The sequence below is a fragment of the Sus scrofa genome, chromosome 1 (assembly GCF_054392235.1).
Source record: "Sus scrofa isolate SSC_HxYL_T2T_F1_AM1 chromosome 1, Sscrofa_HxYL_maternal_Yorkshire_Landrace_v2.0, whole genome shotgun sequence".
NCBI classification, from domain to species: Eukaryota; Metazoa; Chordata; class Mammalia; order Artiodactyla; family Suidae; genus Sus; species Sus scrofa.
In genome coordinates, this window is record NC_139383.1 from 22,264,986 (window position 1) to 22,288,610 (window position 23,625).

A 23,625-nucleotide genomic window follows, 5' to 3' on the forward strand; every position below is an offset into this window, starting at 1 on the left:
TTTTCAAAGGCATGGAAGAGAAAAATAGACACAAAGAAGATTACTCAAAAAGATGACAAAAGTATAAATACTTCATTTCAACTGCAATTTTGACAGGTGTTTTGGAACTTTTCAATTAAAAAAATAAAACAAATCAGAGTTCCCGGAAACGCAGCGGAAACGAATCCAACTAGGAACCATGAGGTTGTGGGTTTGATCCCTGGCCTCGCTCAGTGGATCAAGGATCCGGGCATTGTCTTGAGCTGTGGTATAGGTTGCAGACTCAGCTCAGATCCTGTGTTGCTGTGGCTGTGGCATAGGCCAGTGGCTACAGCTCTGATTGGACCCCTAGCCTGAGAACCTCCATATGCCGCAGGTGCGGCCCTAAAAAGCAAAATAAATAAATAAATAAATAAATAAATAAATAAATAAATAAATGAGTTCCCGTCGTGGCGCAGTGGTTAACAAATCCGACTAGGAACCATGAGGTTGCAGGTTCGGTCCCTGCCCTTGCTCAGTGGGTTAACGATCTGGCGTTGCCGTGAGCTGGGGTGTAGGTTGCAGACGCGGCTCGGATCCCGCGTTGCTGTGGCTCTGGCGTAGGCCGGTGGCTACAGCTCCTATTCAGCCCCTAGCCTGGGAACCTCCATATGCCAATGGTGCAGCCTTAAAAAAAAAAAAAGTGTATATATACATATATATTCATATATATATATACACACACATATATATACACACATAAAAAAGTGTATATATACATATATATTCATATATATACACACATATATACATATATATACATACATATATATGGCATTACAAAAAGGACACTACTTGATTCAAGTATCATCAATTAAAAGTGTATTTAAAATTATTTATACACCAGAAAATTTGCAGTCCCCTGAAATCTTATAGCTCTTATAGCTTATGTACAAAAGAAACTTGATTGAGGTTTTCTCTACCTGACAACAATTCTGAATATTTACTTTTAATTATGAATCAGTTGTGAACCAGAAAGAAAACAAATTTTGATCAAGCATACCAGAAGAATGACTGTTTATTCTTCTATTCTTTCTGTGTGTCATGTCATGATCACGACAAGATAAAACAAAATTCTTGTCATGTGATCAACAATATGCAACCAAAATATGGAAAGAATAGAATTACAGATGTGACATCAGGCAATTAAATAATAAAAAAAATCTAGTTTTTCCACTAGATTTTATGATGTTTTTGGAATTTGTCATAATTTCAAAACTGTAATTTGTTGTGATATCTTTCTCTCTGAAATAAATACTTACTATTATTCTTAATTTTGTATTTGTAATTTTGTATTCATTTTATTAAAATGCAGATCTAAAATTACACTAGTGTAAGGCCCCCACTCTACCTGAACCCAATCGCTGTTTTTAGATTGTGACTTCTTCAAGGTCAGGGGCTATGATCTTTTTCTCTTTGTATTCTTGGCAAAGTGTCTGACAAAAAGTAGGAGCTTAACAAGTATATGTGCAATTAAATGGAGTAGAGGCAAATAATCTGATAGTTTAGTATAAAGCAAAATATCAGTGAGTGGCGGGGGGGAGGCAGTACAGATACTCCAGATCAAAATCTAAATTCTCTCCTGGGAACAAATAACCTTTTACTTCTTGGGATACTGGCCTGGAAGACCCTAATTTTTAAGAAGGTTTATATAATCCAGCCCTCCTATAACTTTGACCCTCCTGGATCCAAGTGTTACTCAGTTAAAATTAAAAACTGAATATAGGATTCTGTACACTGCCTTATTTCTAAGTTCCTTTGTAAGGAACTCAGTACCTTCCTGGTTTCATAATATTTGGGCAAAATATTATAAATAGAGAAACTTTAGTGCTTTTGACATAAATTCAACTATATCCTAAATAATTTAGTTACCTACCTTTGCATGGCTAACCCTGATGAAAACAGTTTTATAATGCAATTAAAACGACAGGCATTGCAAGTGCCAGTTATTTGTTACTTTTCACAATCAGAACTAGAAACCATAGAATTACCAGACTATAGGTTTGCTTGAGAAGCTGTCTAGTCAGGCAGTACCATTATTCCATCCCAACAGATGTGACCTTATTTTTAAGTACTTCTGGGAAAGCAGGAGTCCCTCACCTCCCTTAGCAACCAGTTCCGATGTCCACAACACTTGCTGCCAGGGATGCTGGTTCTCTGAGCCTGGCTGGAATATTTTTATATTTCTATGTGTTGGTGTTTTTCCTTGCTCCCATTTCCTCCTTTAGTATTTATTTTATCCCCTCCCTTCTTTTCCTTTTTTCCATTAATTTTGCTCATAGACATCTTTTTTTTTTTCAAATAAAAATGGAATTTAAAATGGTCGAAAATTAAAATAAAGGCAAGACAGGGAGAATACCAATTTAAGTATCCCATGTAGTTGTGACTGAAAAGAGTTTTAACTTAAATTTTATACAAATGGTACAGAAGCATTTGACAATCTGTCAGTCTCTGTATCTATCAGACATTTGTGAACTTGGCCGAGTTGAGGACATACACCATTTTACTGAAACACATTACATGTTGGTAGCTTTAAATATGTGAACATATTTATAATTTTGTTTTAGTCTTCAGTTTCTTCTGAATGTTCTCCAAATTTACATATTTCTTCTTTTGCTAATGAGTTCTGAACTGGATGTGAAACTCTAACAGAGGTCTGGGTTGTGCTCAACCCCTGGTCCAGAACATCTTTCATCTCTGCCTCGTTAATTTAACAGTGCTTACCCACGAACCCACTGATACATCTATGCTGCTGACCAATAATGCTTAACCCCCAGCTGGCCACGTCTCAGAGGAGAGATGTGGTTGGACAGATGCCAGGAAAATAGTGTTGTTTTGAAACAGTTCTCATTATCTCTACTTGAAATTCCACTGTCAATAATTTATTTGATTGGACTTGTTTCTTTGTGGGCACTCTGAAAATGGAAGAACTTCCTAGAATGATAAGACTTTCATCAATTTAGTCCAAGAAATCAGCAACTGGCCAGAAACAAGAGCTGTCAGATAGATGGCCGGGAACAGAGAGATGAAGAGAGAGGGAGACCATACATCTCAGTGAGCCCTAGACTTGTCTTGGTTTATGACGATTGCTCAGGCTTGAGCAATTATGCCAGTTGCTCATATTATTCACTCTCAAATGTGTGATCACTTCGGGAGAGTCAACCAAAGGGGGATGTGGTTACTACGTGCATTTGTGAGGCGTCTCGAGCCTCTTGCCCTGGGACTTGAAACTCTGCTTTCACCTGCTGGCTGGCTGGTTATGGGCCGATTATTTAACCTCTCTAACAGCCTCCCCAGAGACCAATGGGACTTAATATTAACTATCTTTTGCATACATCTAGTAATGAATGCTGCATTCACTATTATTGGAAACTCCTGTTTTGCCCAGGCTTGGTATTTCCACACTACTCAAATCTACCAAGACAGAGACTTTCCTACTCTAGGGTCACTCTTTATCTTGTTATTTGCATTTCATTTCTGATTGTTTTCCTAAATTTTACCCTTCTGTAAAAGAAGATTCATTCATTTATTTCACCACACTCTTGGCATGCGGAAGTTCTGGTTAGGGATTGAACTCATGACAGCAGCTATCCAAGCTGCTATACTGACAACACCAGATCCTTAACACTCTGTGACACAGGAAAACTCCAAATTTTACCCTTTCACGTGCACTTTTATACATCCCAAGGAACTGATGGCACTTATAATCTGTGCCATTCTGTTTATCACCGACTTTCACTTGCATCTGTGCTACTGGCTATGATTCTCTGAGTGTTTACTCTATCCTTCCTTCCTTATTATATATTTTGAAAGCAGTAAGATTCATCCTGCCTTTTCCCAGGACCTAGAACAATATGAAGAACAATAAAGAACAACCAGGTTTGTGTGGCTTCACTGAGTTAAAACCCCAGGCTCTACAGCACTCTGAGATTATGGCACCTGAGGATGAACGGCACTAAAAAGATTGCATCTGGTGAAGGGTACCTAATAGCTTAAAAGGGGCCCAAACATTCTTAAAAAGTGCAGGAATTTCATCCTTTCAAGATTGAGCTTCAAAATAAAAACAACGGTGGGTGATAGTGACAATTTCTTTGCAACACAAATTAAGAAAATGAGTCTGCCTTGAACTAGAGGAAACTTCTACAGAGTTTGAACTGTGTCTCCATGGTTCATTGGGTCCTTAGCCTTCTCACTGGGCCTGCCAATCAAGACACTTAGGAGAGAGCTTTTTTGGCAGACAAGCCCTGACTACTTGAAATGAGGTAGACATCATTCAAGCATTTCAGAGGCCAGACACCAGATGGTAATAATACATTTCAACTATTAGAAGTTTGGATCAGTAAGCTAAAGGTGAAGGTCTTATCTCATTTGTCAAATGATGTAATTCATTATTAAATCAGGACAAACCAGTTAACATCTGAAGTATAATTTTGGTTGCTATTTATAATGCACTCACCGGTTCATTTGGCTTAACTGGCTTATTTAATTGTGTGAAGCATTTCACAAAAAGCTTAGGGAGAGTGAGGAAGTGACCTATGTAAATCACCGTTCTGGATAAATCAAAACTTTTCTTCAAGTGCCAATTAAACATTAGCAGGCTTGAGTTATTTAATGAATACATGTTTTATTTAAAATAATTTGAAGCAATAACCTCTCCAAGTAAATTTAGTGAGCTTTGATCATAGGGGTAGGCTTTTGGTGCTACACTGTTTTTGAACAAAAATGCTCACAAAAACTGCCCATATTCAGATTCACCAAAAGAGAAGGCAGTGATCCATGAGCCAATCCATTTTTTAAAACGTTGTTATCAACCAAAAGAAAAAATGAAGATGTTAGCAGACCAGGTACACTGGGAAATCTCCATCTTTCTTTCTGAGAAATGAATGAGTTAGGTCTTGAAGAACCTTCAGAGGATAAAACCTAGTCATTCTGGCATTGACTTTGGAAAGAAGAGATAATAAAATCAACCCAGTACTGAGGGTTTTAGAGCTCCCACACTATTTACCAATAGAGTCACCATCATCAAGCCCATCATGCTAACTTGTATGTGCCAGGCAATGTTCTAAGAATTTCTACCTGTCTTAATTCTTTTTATCCTCTCAAAAATTCTGTGAGATAGGTGCTCTTATATGTATGCCCACTATAAAAAGGAGGAAACTGAGGTCACATAGATAGTTAGAATTACAGAATTTCAGAATTGAAAGGAAACTTAGGGCTCACCTTGTTCAACTCTCAGTTTACAAAGGGTAATACTTAGGCCCAGAGATTAATGTCTTGTTCAGAGTTACATAAGAAGTTAGTGGCCAAACTGCAGATATTTATACAGACGACCAGCACCTATTAAGTTCTTACTCTATGCCACTTAGCTGTTGCAGTAACATGGAAAAAAATAGCTACTGTCCCCATTTGGCAGGAGAATAGGCTCTTAGAGATGTTAAGGTACTTCTGCAAATTACCATCAGGTAAATGAGGGTTTGGAGATTTGGACTTGGGTCTTTCACTAGAGGTTCTAACAATACCAGAAGAAGGCCTTCTGAATGAGACCACCTCTCCTCTGTGCTTTCCTCTGGACCAGCTCCCCTCCTACTTGGGCTATAAGCAGCAGCATGTTAGTCTCTGGGCTTGTGAGGACTCATGAGGGAGGAAGTGGTTCATGGCATCCTGGAATGATTGAAGAAATAAGCTAAAATGAATGGCAGCCTCTTCTAAGTTCCGAAGTACCCAAACCAGTACGAATATTTCAGTTTGTTCCACATAAAACCAACTCTCCATGATAATAAAAATTTCAACCGTACAGTTTTATGTTTTCAGACATTTTGATATTTAAAATTCATGTAAGTTTCCTCCATTTCTGCTTTCATTTAGGTTTAGGTTTGGGGGGGCATTCTGTAAATAATGCCATTTTATTTATATAAATGCAATGACCTAGTGATGAAATCTCTTATTGAGAACTTAAACTCAATTGTAAGTTGTTGATTTTTTTCTGTCCTTACATTTCACCATGATGATGAAACTTAAAATTTCCATTATGTACATTTCAGTTTTTGTTTTTTAATAACATCATGGTTTTTTTAAATAAAGGATGTTTTAAAGGTGACAATTGGCTATTTGTTTTCAGCATATGTTTGAGTTTCTATGTAGTTAGATCAATACATATTATTAAAAATGCTTTTTAAAGTGAGAAATACATATTATTTACTAAAGAGAAGGTGCATATAGACAGATAAATAAATACTTGAGATTTTACATAATCACTAATTCTTTCTAGTTGTATGCACATGAAAATGTTGGTTTTCTAAGCTACTCAACCAAATATCACATTTTCTGTGTAAAGGGTAAAAATTGAAAAATTAGATTTTCAAGAGCAAAGTGAATTTGGGAGTTGTTTCATTAACATGGAGACGTGATTTGAACTTAAGTATCCTCTAATAAGGGAAAGGTACCCTTTACAGACATTCAGAAGGCTATTATTTTTACTCATCTACTCTGATAACACAATGCATGTTCTGAGACAAGCTGGGGGTGGTAACCAAGGGCTTCATTTATCTGAAATTAGAAGTGCCCATAATGGGTTGGCAGGGCTGTGGGCAGCATTGTGTGTTTCCCAGTTCTCTCTAATTAGCCATAGAAAAATGTGAAGAATAGCACCCACATTATCCAAATTCTCCTTAGGATTTGCTACCTTAAAAACTATTTTCCTTTTGTTATATTCAGTATGTATAATTATGCTTTCAGAAAGCCCTCTGCTTTGGAATTCTTTCCTTGCTGACCTGCCATCCAGTTGCAAGTCATATCTAGCAGCCAGTACTTATTTACTGAAGGTTCTTTATTGGAAAAGTTTTAAACATTAATTCACAGACTATATATATATATATATATATATATATATATAATTTCCAATGTCTACCTCCTTTTTTTCAAGTCACTTGCCCCATAAAGGAATTTTCCTCTGGTTCCCAGTTGCCTCTCTTACATCATCTCTCACGACTTTCTCCCCTACTCCCCAGCTTCATGTCCAGCCACACTTGGCCTTTCAGTTCCTCTTGGCACTGAGCTTCTTCTCTTCTTAGGGATTTAACACTTTCAGTTCCCTCTTCCGGGGGCTCTTTTTCCCTGCTCTTCATCAGTCAGTTCTCAGCCCAAATGTCAATCTTGCAGATACTTCCCACCCCCATCAAATATTTCTGGACCTATTTACTGCCTATCAACTACCTTGTTTTATTCTTCCTGATTTTTTCCACGATGTTGAACTATCTTGTCAATTTGTCCATTATCAGTTCCCCAACCAGAACGTGAGCCCCACAGAGCCCAGAGGCCTCATCTGCGTTGTTTACCCCAGATCTCCAGCTACCAAACAGCACCCAGCACGTAGGCACCCGATACATTAATTTTGGAACAAAGGAATACATAGATGGATAGAGGATAGATGTCTTCACTCAAAAACTAATCTATGGAGCTCCAAGTTAGAATGCTGATTACATTGGTGGTATATTAACCGGGAAGGGCCACAAGGGAGCATTTTGGAGTCTTAAAAATATTCTCCACCTGATCAGGGTAATGGTTACACAAAGGCACACACATCCATGTAAAAAGCGATCTAGCTATACACTTACAATTTGTTCATTTTGTGTACCTAAATTTAAAAATAGTACTAACAGTTGCATCAGTTCATCAAGGCCTAGTCTACATGCATGGCACCTGGTAAGCTTGGTGCTTGGCCAGTCAGCTGTGATGCCCAGCACAAAATCTTTGAATGTTGGAAAATAATTACTGCCTTAAAGGATAGACTTAAGATCAACAGCAGAACAGGCTGCTTTTCCAAAGCCACATATTGTTATTCTACTATGGATCTGTTTTAACTATGAGCCTATCTGTCTCATTAAATGAGACTTCATTTAGCTAAGGCTATGTCATGGCTTGCACACAGTGGTTGGGAAAAGATAGGAAGGCAGGTGCAATATACTAACTTTAAAATTCAGAGTATTTATTCACTCTAATTCATGACTGGCATAGTCTCTGCTGGTTGAGGATTCCCCAATTTGGATCAGGAGAAATGATTAGAATAGACAGATAAAGTTACAAGGTACTAGGCAGACATGATATATGTTGGTTTTCTGGGAGAGAGCATTTTGACATATCATCTGCATATGCAAGCCTGCCAGTGGAAAACGACATACTAAACAAGTGGTTTCTTTATACAAGTCTTTTCTTGAAAGCTATAAAACAAATAATTAACTTTCTAATATTGCTATGCTCTATGAAAATCAATGAGAATGGCCTTATTTATTTATTTTTGCTTTTTAGGGCCGCATCCATGGCACATGGAAGTTCCAAGGCTAGGAGTTGAATTAGAGCTACAGCTACCGGCCGACACCACAGCCACAGCAACGCCATAGCCGAGCTGCACCTGTGACCTACACCGCAGTTCACGGTAACGCCGGTCCTTAACCCGTTGAGCTGGGCCAGGGACTGAAACCGCATCCTCATGGATACTAGTAGGATTTATTCCACTGTGCCACAACGAGAACTCCAGAGAATGGCCTCATTTATATAAATGGAGTTTTCAAATAATGGAATCTTAACTCTCTTGAGTACAAAATACTTGAAAAAGGATTTTAATTTTCTCTCACGGAAATCTTCCCAAATGATTATGGATTTCTTCCTTCTCTTACGCAACATGTACGGCAATGACACATTCCTCTCTCTGTGGTTGGAGCTCATCATGCACACTGATGGCTGCGTGGGACCATCTCAGCAGTTACACCTTGTACTGTGCTGTTATGGCAGTAACAGCTCAATGAACCCGCCCCTGCTAAACTTCTAAGTAATTTCGCTATCTCCTTCATTGCTGACAGCATTCTTCTCTGGGTCTTAGATAATATCCTCTACTAGCACATTTTCTCTTTGACATAATGCTTTTAACAAGCTACTTTATTTTACGTAAAATTTCCCTGTTTCTGAATCACTACACAAGCTTTGTGACAACAATGTGACTTTTTTCCCCCCTCTCCTCTTAACAGATTCTAAGCTATATAAAAGAGGGACGGAGCTGATCAGCAGATAGCTTGGGGTCAGGTCACTATTCTCAGAAGTCCCAGACGTGTAAGGATTTAGATACCCATAAAAGACTTCACTGGATAAATTCAAGAAAACACTTTTTCCCCCTACAATGTTTTAAGACTGAAATGGGAAGAAACTCATATCTGGGCATATAGAACATTGAATTTATACAACATAGGCTTAAATCAAAACCTCTGTCCTCTCATCCTTACCCATTATTTAATCCATCCTCACATACACATCAGTTTCTTTAAAACTAGAAACGGAGCTGGTTTTTGCCCTCAAAAACTGCTCAGGAACTTGAGAGGAATGTGAAGGTCTTTGATAGGCTCACTCTACAATTTTTCTCCTTTCTGCTCCTCTCTCTTCCTGCTCCTTTTCTTCGACCCTCCTGTATTGCCAGGAGTTCAAATTGCAGAATCTGTGGCCAGAAGGGGATCCCCTTGCTGTTTGGATGAGGAAGTGGTGGCCTAGAGAGGGAAGGCAAATCTCCCTGGAGCTCAAGGTCAGAGTGGAAGGGGACTCTGGGCTGACAGCGCCACCCACCTCACTCCTGCTTGAGAAACCCAGACCATCATGACACCCTCTCCAGCAGCCCTGAGCAGAAAAGCCCTGAGCAGAGGCTTCCTCAGCAGGTGCCAAAGACCTTGCTCTGCTTTGCCTCCCTCTCACTTCACCTTTCCAGACCCTTTCCCCTTTAGTCTGTCCTCTTCCCAGACTTCTAGGATACTCCACAGCTGTCCTGCTCAAGCTTTGACCTCTCTGTCTCACTAACCCCCTCCCAGCCTTTTCACATCACCCCCATTTTGTGCTTCATCAAGATAAATTAGTTTGAGTCCTAAGCTAGCTGTCACTCTGGACAGGCAATTTAATAAATTAATCCCTTATAAGCAGTTAATGACTTATTAAGAGCTTAGGATATTAAGAGCTGGCTACTTGTCTTTGGCTTGTAATGGAAGGTTTCGATACATGCAAAGCCTGAACCCCAAGCAACGAACATCAGGTGGAGGATTTTCCACTATAATTTAGTTTGGAGTGTCTGGAGGCAATGGAAGAGAGTAGATGGGGAAGGGTAAGTGTGATGTTATTAAATTATTAATGACACATAGTAAGCCTCTGTTCCCCTATATCTAAGGGGCCTTTGGGCTTCAGCTACCCTGGACAATCTTACTCCTACAACTGTTTCCTAATTTGACTTTTGTTCTTTATTTTTTAAGAAGGGTTTCTGTGAGCAGACCCTTGAACTTGTCTTCCTTAGGATAAAGCTCTGCTGTGGGCATCCATAAAGAGCTAGTTTCACTAGCTCAGACTACTGAAATGTGCTTTATGTAAATGGCTCCCATATCCAGTTCTCCCGCCTGGATATATTGCCTCTCTGCTCTGCAGCAGTAGGTCTTCAACTTTATTTTTATTTTATCTTTTTGTCCTTTTTTAGGGCCACACCCACGGCATATGGAGGTTCCCAGGCTAGGGGTCTAATCGGAGCTGTAGCTGCCGGCCTACACCACAGCCACAGCAATGCCAGATCTGAGTACATCTGTGATCTGCGCCACAGCTCACAGCAACACCGGATACTTAACCCACCGAGCGAGGCCAGAGATCGAACCCACAACCTCATGGTTCCTCGTTGGATTTGTTTCCGCCGAGCCACAATGGGAACTTCAGGTCTTGAGCTTTAGAATGTGTAGGTATCAACAGCATTATCTGTAAAAATGCAGATTCCTGGGCCTCACAAAGATTCAGATTCAGGGGGATTGGGTGGCCACGGCCATAAGCCTGCCCTGTGTGAGAAAAGCCCTTACAGGAGCCCAGGAGGCTGCTCTGTTCATTGGGTGTCACTTTCTATTTCAGCCACATGGTTTTTCTTAAGGTCTACAAACATGCCAGGCCTGCTCTGGTCTTAGAGCTTTTATCTTAGCTTGAACTCTACCAAAAGTTCTTTACTCATTTCCTTCAAGCCTTGGCATAAATGTCACGTCTCAATGAGTCCTAGTCTGACCTTCCTACCTGATGCAGAAACACAACACCTCCTGCCCCACCCATATCCTTTACCCTATTTTTCTGTTTTTCCCCTGTAACTCTTTTTATCTTCCAAAGTTCTCTATCATTTATTTCTTATGGCTCTTTTATATCCTGTTCTTTATCCATCTACCTCCACCCCCACCCCCTCACCGGCAACTAGAATACAAGCTCCAGGAAAGCAGGAATCTTTGATGTGTGCACTGATGTATCTTAAGTATCTTCGGAGCATAGTAGATTCTCAACTCCTATTTTCTGAATGAAAGTTGGTTTCTGACATGGAAAAAAATGCCATACTGCCTTGTGGACATTAATTATTTTACCTTCTTAATATCTCATAATCCAGATTAGCAGATTTTACTTTCTTTTGAAACTGAGAACTAATAAAGAAGCAATGAAAAGTAATGAAAATAAAGTTCCTACCTGGTTGTGATGCTCTATACGGGTGCCCAGGCAGGGTCAGCTATGCCCCAGCCAACCTCACTTTCCACAGAGCTTCTTAGAGCTGAGTGCACAGTTTACCAGAGCCAGTTTTGGTTTTGTCTTCAGAAGTTTTCTGGGGAGAGGAGTTTTTCCATTACAATATTGCCCATAAATATAAAAACTGGACAGACATGTCTCAGCATTAACGGCTAAAGACAGCGATGCCTTTACTTAAGGACAGTGATTTTTCCCAGTAAACTAGGGGATGCCACCTAGTTTACAATATTCATAAGTATTTTTGCTTGTGCTTCAACTCAGTTCAGGCTAACTTCCTTAGTGCTTGATAATTTTTGGAACAAGGTAATAAGAATCAAAGTTTGACTAAAAATCGTCTTTAAGAGTCCTTTCAGGTCACCAAAACTGATGTCTATTAGCTTTTTCTTTTTTTTTAAGTATTTTAACCAATTACCTAAGTAGCCTAATATTCACATTATAGTACTTAATCTAGTCCTTTAAAGAGGCATTTAAGATTTCTACTGACGTTCATTCTCCTGAAGAAAAGCACTGCCTGCTACTTTCCTTGCTCAGCTTCTGGGAGCTTGGGCAGCTGCTGTTGTGTGTGCTGAAGGGAAATTGGATTCTTAAAGAAACTGCTTAATCTTCTCTATTAAGCAATTAAATAAAATGGGCTCTGGGAATATGTAGCAGGTGGGTTTGGAAGTGAAAAAACATCTTGAAAATCACATTTTGCGTTTTAAATGGATGTTTGAAAATGCAATGGCATACATTTAAGAGAAAATGATGATTGGGGGAGTTTTTATTAAGTGTTTCAAGTTAAGTCAAGAAAGGCTAAATATTAAAGAACTTATACAATGAAAGGAGAAGTCGCTTAAATGGAAGTAGGCCCTGAATTTAAATGAGATCAATCTCTAAGAACACAGTGAAACTTATTTCAAATCTTTCAGTTTTTTCTCCTTTGGAAAAAAAAAAAAGGTTAAAATAGAAAGTATCACCGCTATATTTTGTAGAGTCGTTAAACGTACTGTCGCCATTGCACGAGGACCTCAGAAATACACTGATTATAGGTCGAAATGAAAAACAAAACAAAGCAAAAACGAAACCGGCAGTACCATTCTCGCAGTCATTAAAGGGCTGTCCTCCTTTTAAATGCACTCTCTTTTAATGAAAAGGGAAGGGAATATTTGATATGCCTTGACATTTGGTCCCTTTCCGCGAAATCTGAAACTTGAGACGCAAAACATTCCGCAGTTGTCGGTGAAATACCTGCCTTAAAAGCAGAACCACAGTTAATGTCTTTGGCCCGGAATTCCAGAGACTCATTTCCACCCCTCCCACGGAGTCACCTGCTCAGGGGGAACCCCGGCCAGAAATCCGGGTCGCGCCAGGTCAAATCTTGCGCGTCTCTTGTTTACTCCGCCCGGGGCAGGGCGGCGGCGCGGACGGGGGGCGGGGAGGGCCTATCGGGCCCGCGGCGCCGGGGCAGTCAGCTCTGTTCGGCTCTGCGCGGCCGCTGGGGCGCCCGGGAGGGGTGGCGCACGTTCCTTGCCCGGCCCGCAGACCACCCGGAGGAGGCGCTCTGAGAGTACGCCCGGCCCGGTGGCCAGCCTTTCGCCGCGCTCCTGCCGCCGCGGCCGCCTGGGAACCTCCCCTAAGGGTGCACACAAGTCCACACAGGCAGGGTAACGGCTCGAGGGAGCCCCGGTGTCCCCCGGGTGTTGCCGGGCCGGGGAGGAAGCCCAGGGCCCCGGCCCCCACTCGCCTGGGATTCCCCCGTCCCCCGGCCCCGCTGTCCCCGCGCTGGGTGTGATTTCACTCGCGTCCCTTCGGAGGAAGGGAAGCTCGCAGACTGGAGGCGGCCGCTCGCCACAGGTCTCAGCACTGCCACCAGGAAACCGGCAGCTGCTCCTCTCGCAGCTGCCCAAACCGATTTGAATACCCCGGCGAGGGCGGGCCGCGATCCCCGAGCTGGGTGCGCCCAGGGCGCCCTGGTGAGTGACCCCAGCGAAGGCAACTGGGGCATTTCGAGCGCGTGAAAAGTTCATGCTTCCGCAGGGGCCCGGAAAGTGCTAGTAAAACACTTTGCAAAGCTCCACAAACGCAGCCAGGACCTACAATATGATTTTATTTTATTTTTTGACCGATAGCATTAATGTTGCATAGAGGCGGGGCCACAGAGAGAAAAGGGATCGGAGGAACCCGGACAAAAATCATAAAGACAATTCTAATTAAAGACAATACGAATTATTCTATAATTCTCTTTGTCTTCTAGATGAGGAAAGATCTGGGAAATGGGAAGATAGGAGTGGGAGGGAGGAGGTTTCCGCATCCCTAAAGGAAATTCTCAGGCTCCTAGAGACGCCCAAGTTTTTTTGCATGACAAGTAGAGACTGGCTCTCTGGGGAGATCCCTGGATCCGAGCGAGCGGGAGCGCGGCTGCAGCGGGGCCGGGCCTTGACTTCCCGGTCGCTTCCCTCCCCCGTCGCGCCGCACAACCCTCTCCGCTCGCCGGCTCCAGACTGGTTTTTCTGGTTCGGCCTCCCTCCCTGGGACGCGCTGGGGGATCCGATGACGTCGCTGGCTGAGTCTCTCCCTCTTCCTCCCTCCCTCCGCCTCTCCCCCCGCCCGCCCTCGCCGCGCACTCCTCCTAGTAACTTCTGTTCGGGGAGGCGCTGCCAGGAATAACCCCGTGCGTCCACAGACCGGGAGGGGAGGCGGCCGCTGCGGCTCCCGCACGCAGACTGCTGCGGCCCGGGCCTCGCGGCTCCCTCCCGAGCCCGGCGGCCCCTGTCCCGGGACCATCTCCGTACAGTGTCAGAAAAATAAATAAAGGAAAGAGGAGCCTGGGCAGGCGGTCGGGATCGCTTCCCTCCCTCCGTGCCCGCCCTCCCTCCCTCTGTCCTTAAGGAAATGCTACCAGACACCCCCCACCAGACACGCTCAGCCTTGGCGAGGAGCGGCCGCCGCGGCAGCGAGAACAAGGGCACCAGGGGGGTTTCCTCCCCCTCCTCCTCTCCCTCCTCTTCCTCCTCCTTCTCCTCCTCCTTCTCAGCGGTGACTTTCCAGGTGAGCGGCCGCCGCTGCTGCTGCTGCTGCTGCGAGGATCCCCCTCGCCCGCTCGGGCTTGGGCCGCCGCGTCGCGCCCTCCTCCGGCTCCTGTCACCCGGCGGCGGCCGGGAGCTGACAGCCGCCCTAGGGGCTCGCGGCCCAGAGGCGGGCGGCCGGCGGGAGGCGGGCTGGAGGTGAGGGGGGTGGAGAGGAGGCAAGCGGGGCGCCACCGAGCGCTGTCTCTCCCCGCCGGAGGAGGGTCTCCGCAGAAACATCCTCGGTGACTGTGGCACAAGTCTCCGCCAAGTTGTGTCTTGGACGTTGAAGCTCCTGGGAGCCCGGAGCAACTTGGAGGGTCTCCCGGCTCGTTAATCATATTCCTACACGTCTCGACTTTGGGGTGCTGGGTGCAGCCTTGGGGTGCGCGGAGGGCGGACCAACCATTCGGGTGAGCAGAGCGGCGGGAATCTAGGTTCCTCGGCTCGGTAAGTGGCCTCGGCGCGGTGTTTTTCCTGCCTCCCTTAGCATTAGCAGCTCGTTTCACTTTACAGCGAAATCGCCGCTGCCGAACCCCATCGCCCTTCCCGGCGCGCGCCCTCGGCCCCTGGTCTGCGGCGCGAGGGTGAGGGTCGGAGGGGGCGGGGATGGGGGAGACCTCAGGTGGGGGGGTCCGGCGCGTTGGGAAATGCGGGGAATACCCTGGCCGAGGATCTATGCAGATGAGGGGTGGCTGCTTTGCGTAATGTCCTGGGGGGAGGGGGCGGCGCGGGAGTGCTGGAGGCAGGAATGTGCCTGGTTACTAATGAGGGACGTGCACCGGCGCGCACCGCCCGGCCACCGCTGCGGCTGCCGCGGCCGCTGGCCGCCCGTCGTCAGGTAGCGGGGGAGGGGGCCGCGCGGCGCGGGTCGGGGGCGGGCGGGAGGCACGAGGGCCGGGCCGCCGGCCTAAGGCCGAGCGAGGGCAGTGAAGGCGCCGGCTGTTGGCATTTCGGCGACTCCTTTCTCCTCCCGAGCCGGGAAGGAAGGAAGGAGAGAAGGAAGGAAGCAAGGAAGGAGGGGACTGTCTCGATGGAAGGTTCAGGAGGAGGCGCCCTGGCTTTGCGGGTGCACCGGCCGCGGAGCGGCTCCCGGCGCGGCGGGCTGGCCGGGGGCGCTCGGAGACGGGTGGGGCGGTTTGCATGCGTGTTGGTCTGTGCGTCTGCCCGGGGACCGGGAAGGGACATGTGTGTTTGGGCTGTGCACTGTGGGGAGCTGGGTCTGCGCCTTTATGTCTGTTCCCTGAAGTGGGTGGAACGTTGGCCCGTTCCGGGAATGTTCCATGACGTGGTGCAGCCACAGGAAGGGGGTTAACTAGGGGCTCTCTGCCGCGGCGGCTCTGCCGGCCGCTATCAAAGCAGATGTGCTGCCGCTGCTCCTCCTTCTCTCTCACCTCCCTTCACCCCTCCCCCAGCCTTTCCCTTCTGTGCGTCTGGTACTGGCAGGGGTGAGACAGGAAAACGCTGCTCTGTGTGTGGGGGTGGGGTGGGTGGGGTGGGGGCGGGGGGGTGATGTGTGTGTGGTGTCTGTCGTATTTGGTGGGGGTGACTCCAGATCAGCTCTGCCACTCCAGCTGTTATCACAGATCGGTGCGCTTTATACGCATGTGCCTCCCGCGTCCTGTCCCTCTTACATAACACATCCAGTGCAGCAGAGGACACGAGAAAATGCGACCCCAACCCTCCCAGCCGAAATTGGGCTAGGGGATAGAAGGTCAGGAAGTGTCCCTTTGGTGTTGTCCTTCAGGGATGTGGCTCCAGTGGGGAAGAGGGGGGGAGGAGGGTTTTCTTCAAGTGGTTCTTCTCCTCTCCGACTTGAAAGCATCTAACTAAAAAGGACTGCAGACAGTAGTCCTCTCTAATGGGAAAGCTTTTACATGCTACGCCGAGGAAAAGTGAGCACTTTAACCTCGGGAGTGCAGAGAGGAGAGACAATCCTTAATAAAGACACTCAGAGGAGATGGGCAGTAATACGTGGGGATAGGGGCCAGTGGGGATGGCTTTGAGGGGACCGGAGGCATCCCTTGATAGTAGATAGGTTTCATTGGAGGGTTTAAGACACCTGTAATGGCTTAGAATTCGCACAGGAAACTGTGTGTAACTGACATTGCAAAAGCCTTATTCTCTGCACAGTTACTTAGGCCTAAAATGAACATGAAAAGGCTGGTTTCCGGTACTTTCATTGTAATGGAAAATTTGAACTGATTTTCCTCCTTACTTCTTTGCCATTTTAAACATAATTCAGTTTACTTCCCAATTAATATTGGTGCTCTCCCCCACCCCCAAAGGCTAGACGTGGGTAAGTCACAAGAGAACTGTATTTTTCTAGCATACTCAGAGCCCTAGTCAAGGGCTATTGATTTTTCTCTTCAGTACAGTTGTTTCTTCTGTAGTGCATAATCAAGCCCAGAAATTACTTGAAATATTAATAAGATCCATTTTAATTAAATTTGCAATGATCTGTCCTCCTAGAAAAAGGCAGTTTAACTTTATTAGAAACATTTCCTCTGGTGTTATAGTAATATTTGGTGATATTTGTTCTTGAGCAAATCAGGTTATTTCAAATATGTGCATATATATTATATCTACATAAATATATATAGTTATATCACATATATGTTAGAATTTGTGATTGTCTTGTGCCTTTTCATATTATAAGAGTGCCAAAGCAAAATTTTAACCAAGTAGATTGTGTAATGAGTAGATTGGTTTTGATTTTTAGAATATAGGCCAGATAGTTTATCAAGACAGAAATGCCCACCCCGTGAGTAAAATGGATATCATTTTCATTATTCAGAATGAAATAATTCTGAATTCCTGTGGAACACTAAGAAATTATGGTACCAGATGAGAACTGTGCATTTTCATTGTGAAGTGAAAGGGATTTGCCAACATCCCCTAATGACAGTGTGCTTCAAGTGTCATAATCCCTTTTGACCACTAGGTTTGAAATATGCAGCATAGTTCTTATATACCGAAAAATGTTATCTTACAATGGTGAATCTTTTGAAAATTGTCTGAGTTTCTTGCTTTGAACATAAGTCAGGCATAAGACAAAATTTGCTTGTTGGCATCTGTATTTCTGTGATGGAGACTGTATTTTATGTGATTAGCTTTACTAGAGACTGCTTTTATTTATATAAGGGTATTTATGATTGAACTGACATGAAATTGATTAGGGGACAGTTTGGGAAATGGTAATATATTAATGATATTGCAAATTTAAGATTTCACTGATTTTTAACTTATTAGACCTCAAGGTATTTTAATGATCTAAAATATTAAAGTAGATAAAAATTTCTGTTTTTCTATTAAATGTGGAATGTAAGAGTGAATTGACAATGTGCGTATTCTCATGTAATGAAATCATGCTGTTTGACTACATTGAAAGATTAGCCAGCAGAATCTTTTGATTGATCAGGCTCCTTTTACACAGAGATGTGTTTACAAATGATCTTGTTACTATGAGAACAAAACAGAGGCAACATGTATGAAATTGTTCCTTGTGGAATAATGGTACCTGTGTCTGCTTGAGCTTTTGGCACTTTGTCGCTATTCAGAAAATTAGGTTGATTCTTTTATTCTGATTCAATCTAAAATGAAGAATCTGCAAGAATTTACTTATTTTTTTTTTTTGTAAAGCAGAACTTATTTCAACAGTAGCAGCGACAAATAACAGGTACCCTGTGTTAGTTTTAGATTTTTGAGCTATTGGTAATCGGCTAAAATTAATTTGAAAGCTTCAGCATAGGAAAAGTAGTTTTAAGGATTTATAGAAAATGTTATTTGGTGTGGAAAGTGTTATCCATTAGGATGTGGAATAATTTAATACCTGATGTGGGAACAGGGGAGAGTGGCTAAGATCAACTGAGTTGATGATTTTAGCTCAAACGAATCACCCACATCTGTTAAAAGTAAACACTATTTTCTCATTTGGTTCATTGACGGCAACAGCAGGACTCTGTGTAGGTCTATGCAGTAGTCCCATAGGTGGAGAAATGGTTAAGAATTTAAATCTTCACCTTAGAATCCCAACGATATGCTTCTGGTTAATTTATTTATTTTGTGAATCCATATTTTGGCTACAACTTGGTAGATAAGTGCTGCACTTTTTTAAGTCATATTATAAAAAGGAGCAGAGGCAGGTTGCTAGTTCAACTCGGTGGACTTCAGATTTCATAAGGAACTTCAGACCATGTATATGGCTTTGTTGTAATCACAGAGGCAGAGACTTCATTAACCTTTAGTCAAACTGTAGTGAATGTTCCAATGAGTATTCTCAAGGTTTGAAGCTGTTGTTGATGAACAGAGAGGATGGGGGGAAAACGGGAAAACTTTATCAAAATAAGATTGTGCTTATTTGAAGGGAATTGTGTGATACAGTTTTCTGTTTGTTCCTGATATTTGATCACAACCAAAAGCACTGCTTTCTATATGCTATTTATGGCAATGCTGATGAAAAGGAGGTTATAAATCAGTATTTGCAGCTATGAGATGGCTGTAAGTAATTTGGAAAAATATTTCAGTGCTTTATCTATTACTGTGAAACAACATTCGGGTGTTTATGTGCAAGGGGATGACACAGCTTACTTGATCTTTGGCTTCTCTGAGGTGGATCATGGCTATTAGCATTAAGACATAGGACTATACTGTCTTCAAGACTGCATTTAGAATAGAATCAGAACTGCTCAATAGTATTGTTCCAGGCCAAACAATGTGCTGCTAAACTTAACATATAACTCCCATGACCCATCTTTTGAGATATTAACTATGACATGTGATCTATCCCACAAGTGTCCAGAACTTTAGATTTCCTAACAGCTTAAGATTTGGAGTTGAACCATTTGACATATTTGAAACAAGTGCTTTGGAGAGAAGTAATGGAAATGATATTTGTGTGCCTGAAGACAATTTGGGGCAGAAAGCATGTTGGGGTTTGACCTACCACTTTGGTCACCAGAGGGTTGGATGTAAAGTCAGGAAGTACTCAGGGCTAGTCAACATTGTTGACTTGTCACTCATATATAATCATAGCCCTTTCTTCAGAGTACTATGACAGGTGCCCTGGTTGTCCTGATCAATGCAATTTATTCATCCATTCATTCAACAAGTATTTACTATGGGTTAGGCCTTGTGCTAGACACCAAAGGTTATAATGATGATCTGGACCAGAAAAGGAGCTTCTTATCTAGTGGGGCTGACAGATAAATCATGACGTTTGTTATAAGTGGTATGGAAGAAACATAAAGGAGTGTAGAACAAGGGGCCCCTCACTCCTGTCTGGGAGTGAGGAAGAGATCTCTCTTAGGAGGTGATGTTTGAGCCGAGACTGTAGGATGAGTAAGCGTTGAGGAGAAGAAGGGGAGAATATTGTACAACAAAGAACAATGCAAAATGTGCTGAGGTTGGGGGATATGCAGTGTTTTGAAGAGTTGAAAGTAAGCCAGTGGGGCTGGAGGGCAGGTAACAAGAGAGGTAATGCAAGGTGAGGCCCAACCATGTGGCAGGTTGGCCACATGAATGATTATCTAATTTGGCATAAATGGAGACTCCTTGGCAAATCAGGGCATATAATGACCCCACTATTGGCCATGTTAGAGACTGATTAATGGAGAGGGAATTTGGGGGCCAGGGCCTGGAAGCTGGAGGAGGCTTATTTATAACATGTGTCTTTGCGCAGTGCTTCCATATAAATGGTCTCTGACTCCCTGGAGATTTATGATTTTGTGTATTGACTTCAGTTTGAGGGGTTTAATTGTGTAATTATTTACAGATTCTTTTTTTAAGAATGAGTAATATGTTTCAAAAAATACTTATTTGGGACTCCAGTTAACTAAATTGGCCAGCATCATTGATTCAGTTAATGAATAACTGCAAATTCAAAAGTCTTTACAAGGTCACTGTGTGAAGTAACCGATGAATCTTTAGAGCCCTGCATGCATTGGATCTATGTGTTTCTAAACAGCTGCGAAAACATTCATTCCCCAGATAATTTATTTACATGTTTGCAAACATCAGAAACTATGGAGAAGTGTGGATCTGATTTTTTCCTTTTCATATGATGAGGGGTCACTGAAATACTTAAAAGGGAGTATGAAGGCAAAGAGTAGAAGAAGAGGTTCTTGAAATATAGCATTCCTGTATGGAATCTTGGACTCACATTCTATTTTGTCAACTGTATCAATTAATTATTTGCTCCCTCTTTCAAAATTTCTAAATTTATATAATATAGAAAATTCTATTTAGGTGGCAGAAAAGGTCAGTATATGTAGTAATTCTAAGCCAGGGCTGTGGAGTCACACTAGGGGTCAGAAGGAGTAACTGAGAGATAAAAGGACAAAGGTCTCTTCAGGAATTTTAGAGTCTAGAGAAGACATATGGCTTTTAAGTCAACTTCATTAAAATTACAAGTGAGCAATTCCCCTTGTGGCTCAGCAGTTAACAAATTCTACTAGTATCCATGAGGACGCGGGTTTGATCCCTGGCCTGGCTCAGTGGGTTAAGGATCCAGTGTTGCCTGTGAGCTGTGGTGTAGGCTAGCAGCTACAGCTCCGATTCGACCCCTAGCCTGGGGGTCAGCTGTGGGTGCAGCCCCAAAAAGACAAATAAAAAAATTAAAATTACAAGTGAAAGCAGTGTATAAATGAAGACTCTTCCCCCCCCCCCAAACAGGAATGATTAACATGTCTTTATGGGAAGATGTGAATTTTTTTGACCAGGAACCTTTAAAGTCCGAGTGGTATTTCAATATGCAGAAAGGGAAAAGAATTAAATTGCTCAGCATAACTCAGTCATTATTTGGAGACCTGGGCATTGTTCAGGTAACCAGAGGGAAATACAGGTGAGCCTAGAAAGGTACATTGGTCCTAAATCCTGTGACGCTGTGTAGGCCTCCTGAGAAAGCTGGACTTCACTTAAGGTTTTTGAGCAGCTATATATGTATGTGTTTTAGAAAGATTGTAAGGGTGTATGGGATGGGTATCTTGGTGGCAAGGAGGCAGTCAAAAGTGCTGTAATGCCCAGAAGAGAAGTAAAGAAGATTGACACTACTGCCTAACGCTGTGAATTCTTTCATCCTGTTAATGGACATCTTAAAAGTACTTTATAAAATAACGAATAACAAGAGTGATTAAAATATTTGGACCACGTGGCCAAATAGGTATGGCAGATTGTCACACTGAACTACATTTTAAGTACGGTACTGCATTGTTATTTTAACCTACTATAAAACTTTTTACTCCAGAAAATACTCATAGGTACTCATAGTGAAAGTTGACCATAAAACACCAATTTATAAAAGTGGTTATACCTAGGATCACAAGATATTTATGTTTTTAGGTATAAATATTTAAGGAATGAATAGATGGTTCATTAGAATACTGCTTTTCAATTGATATCCATTTAATTGTACCCACCTCATTGGCAATACTGGACAGATAGTGTAGTGCAGTGTATATGAAAGGCAAGGGTTTTTTTGGACCAAGATTTATTCGGTGCTTTCATTTTCTCTGAAAAAGAAAGCAAGAGATCACTAAAGCTCTTATTTGCATTGTGGCAGATTCACTTAATTTCAGAAGCTCAACCAGAAGATGGGACTTCTGAAACTAGGTGGTAGGTAGATGAAGACACACCCCCATTTGTATTTACTTGGGGATCTGTAGGCATGCATATGTGTATGGGCATGCATGTGTGCACGAACACACATATATACTAATCTTAGAAAATCATACGTGTTTAGTGAGAAAGAAGATTTTGATACTTAAGATACAGCATGAATTCTGATAGTTGCAGGAAGTATTTCTTTTAAAATGGAGATTAGGTCTAATTCCATATAAAGAAGATTATAGGAAAGGTAATTCAAATTGTAAGTAGCTTTGTTCACTAAAATGCTAGATTCATTTGAAACACTGTTTTATTTCTTTTGGAAGCCAGACAGCTAGTTTAATAGTGTACATATGAAACACTAATTTGGCTTGTTAATTGGATGCAATTAAACTGAGGTTATTTTATACTGCTTAATTGTCTGAAAATTACATGCATTGCCATGCCTGTGTAATGTGAGGCAAAAACTGGGGGTGTAGTGCGAGTGGGGGCGGAGGGATGTAAGGTCTAGCTGTGTCTTTGCAATTAACTTTCCACAAAAACTTGGAAACAGGTCGTTTTAAACTCCCTGGTCTTCATTTGGAAATGGAAAGGATTGGAACAGATGGCCTCTAAAGCCTCATCCAGCTCGTATTTTATCAGTTTATAAGTTCTACTTTGTAGTTATACAGAATGCAGTGTCATTATCTTCTGTAATTATGGTATTACAAGGATGAACTAAACACTTAAAAAAATCAGCACAGTGCCAATTTAGCAAATCCGTTAGAAGGAAGGGAATTTAGGCTTGAAGAGCATTTACTCTGTGCCAGGCTTCATAGCAGGCACTCTCCAGTAACATCCCTGAGAAGATGTGGTATCATGATCTTCATGTCTACACTTAAGGAAACCCAGACTCAGAAAGGTTTCGTGGTTTTTGCTAAGGACCCTCTGATGGTGGTGAAGCAGGATTTGAACTCAGGACCATTTGGCTCCCCAAACATTTGGTCTTTTTGCCATCCCAGGCGGCATAAGTAGTTGTTTACAAATTTAAATTATTTCAAAAATTAAAAAAAAAAATGTCAACCATCTTATGCTTGGCACACTGTTCTCCCCTACAGTTTACACACATCTCCTGGTGAGATATGCAGGTAGCCTAGGGGTTAAGAGCCTGGTTTGGGTGAATTCCAGCTCCAAGTCCAGCTAGGGGACTTTAGGAAGGTCAATTAAGGTTGCAAAATGAGGATGATAATATCTGTTTAAGGGTCATTTTGAAACTTTTATGAGAACGTGTATACACACGTAGTAAGCTTTTAATACCTGGTAGCTATGATTATTCTTAAGAAGGGCTTAGATCAAGAGAAATGACAATGAAATACTTACACTTGATTGAAATGGTGTACCCAGCGATGTCAGGATGCACTTG

General features: G+C 42.7%; 1 protein-coding gene, 1 long non-coding RNA gene and 1 pseudogene across 36 annotated transcripts in view; 1 reads left to right on the forward strand and 2 right to left on the reverse strand.

Annotated features, from left to right (window-relative positions):
* Positions 1–2,622: 2,622 nt before the first annotated feature.
* Positions 2,623–6,797, reverse strand: LOC146405976 (uncharacterized). The gene is made up of 2 exons (XR_014845313.1): positions 6,667–6,797; positions 2,623–6,342 (listed from the first exon to the last, which is right to left on the reverse strand). It is a non-coding gene; the product is annotated as an uncharacterized LOC146405976 (long non-coding RNA).
* A 6,083-nt stretch (positions 6,798–12,880) lies between these two features.
* Positions 12,881–13,714, reverse strand: LOC146405977 (uncharacterized; annotated as a pseudogene).
* A 502-nt stretch (positions 13,715–14,216) lies between these two features.
* The window catches only part of HIVEP2 (HIVEP zinc finger 2), a 196,329-nt gene continuing 186,920 nt past the window's right edge, over positions 14,217–23,625 (forward strand). For 9 of the 35 annotated variants that reach the window (XM_085024579.1, XM_085024617.1, XM_085024603.1 and 6 more), the window contains exon 1: positions 14,217–14,604. The gene's annotated coding sequence lies outside the window, so the exon portion shown is untranslated. Of the gene's footprint in view, positions 15,072–15,333; positions 15,463–15,497; positions 16,336–23,625 lie in introns of those variants that run through there. The other 26 variants (XM_085024573.1, XM_085024584.1, XM_085024588.1 and 23 more) reach the window with 8 other exon arrangements.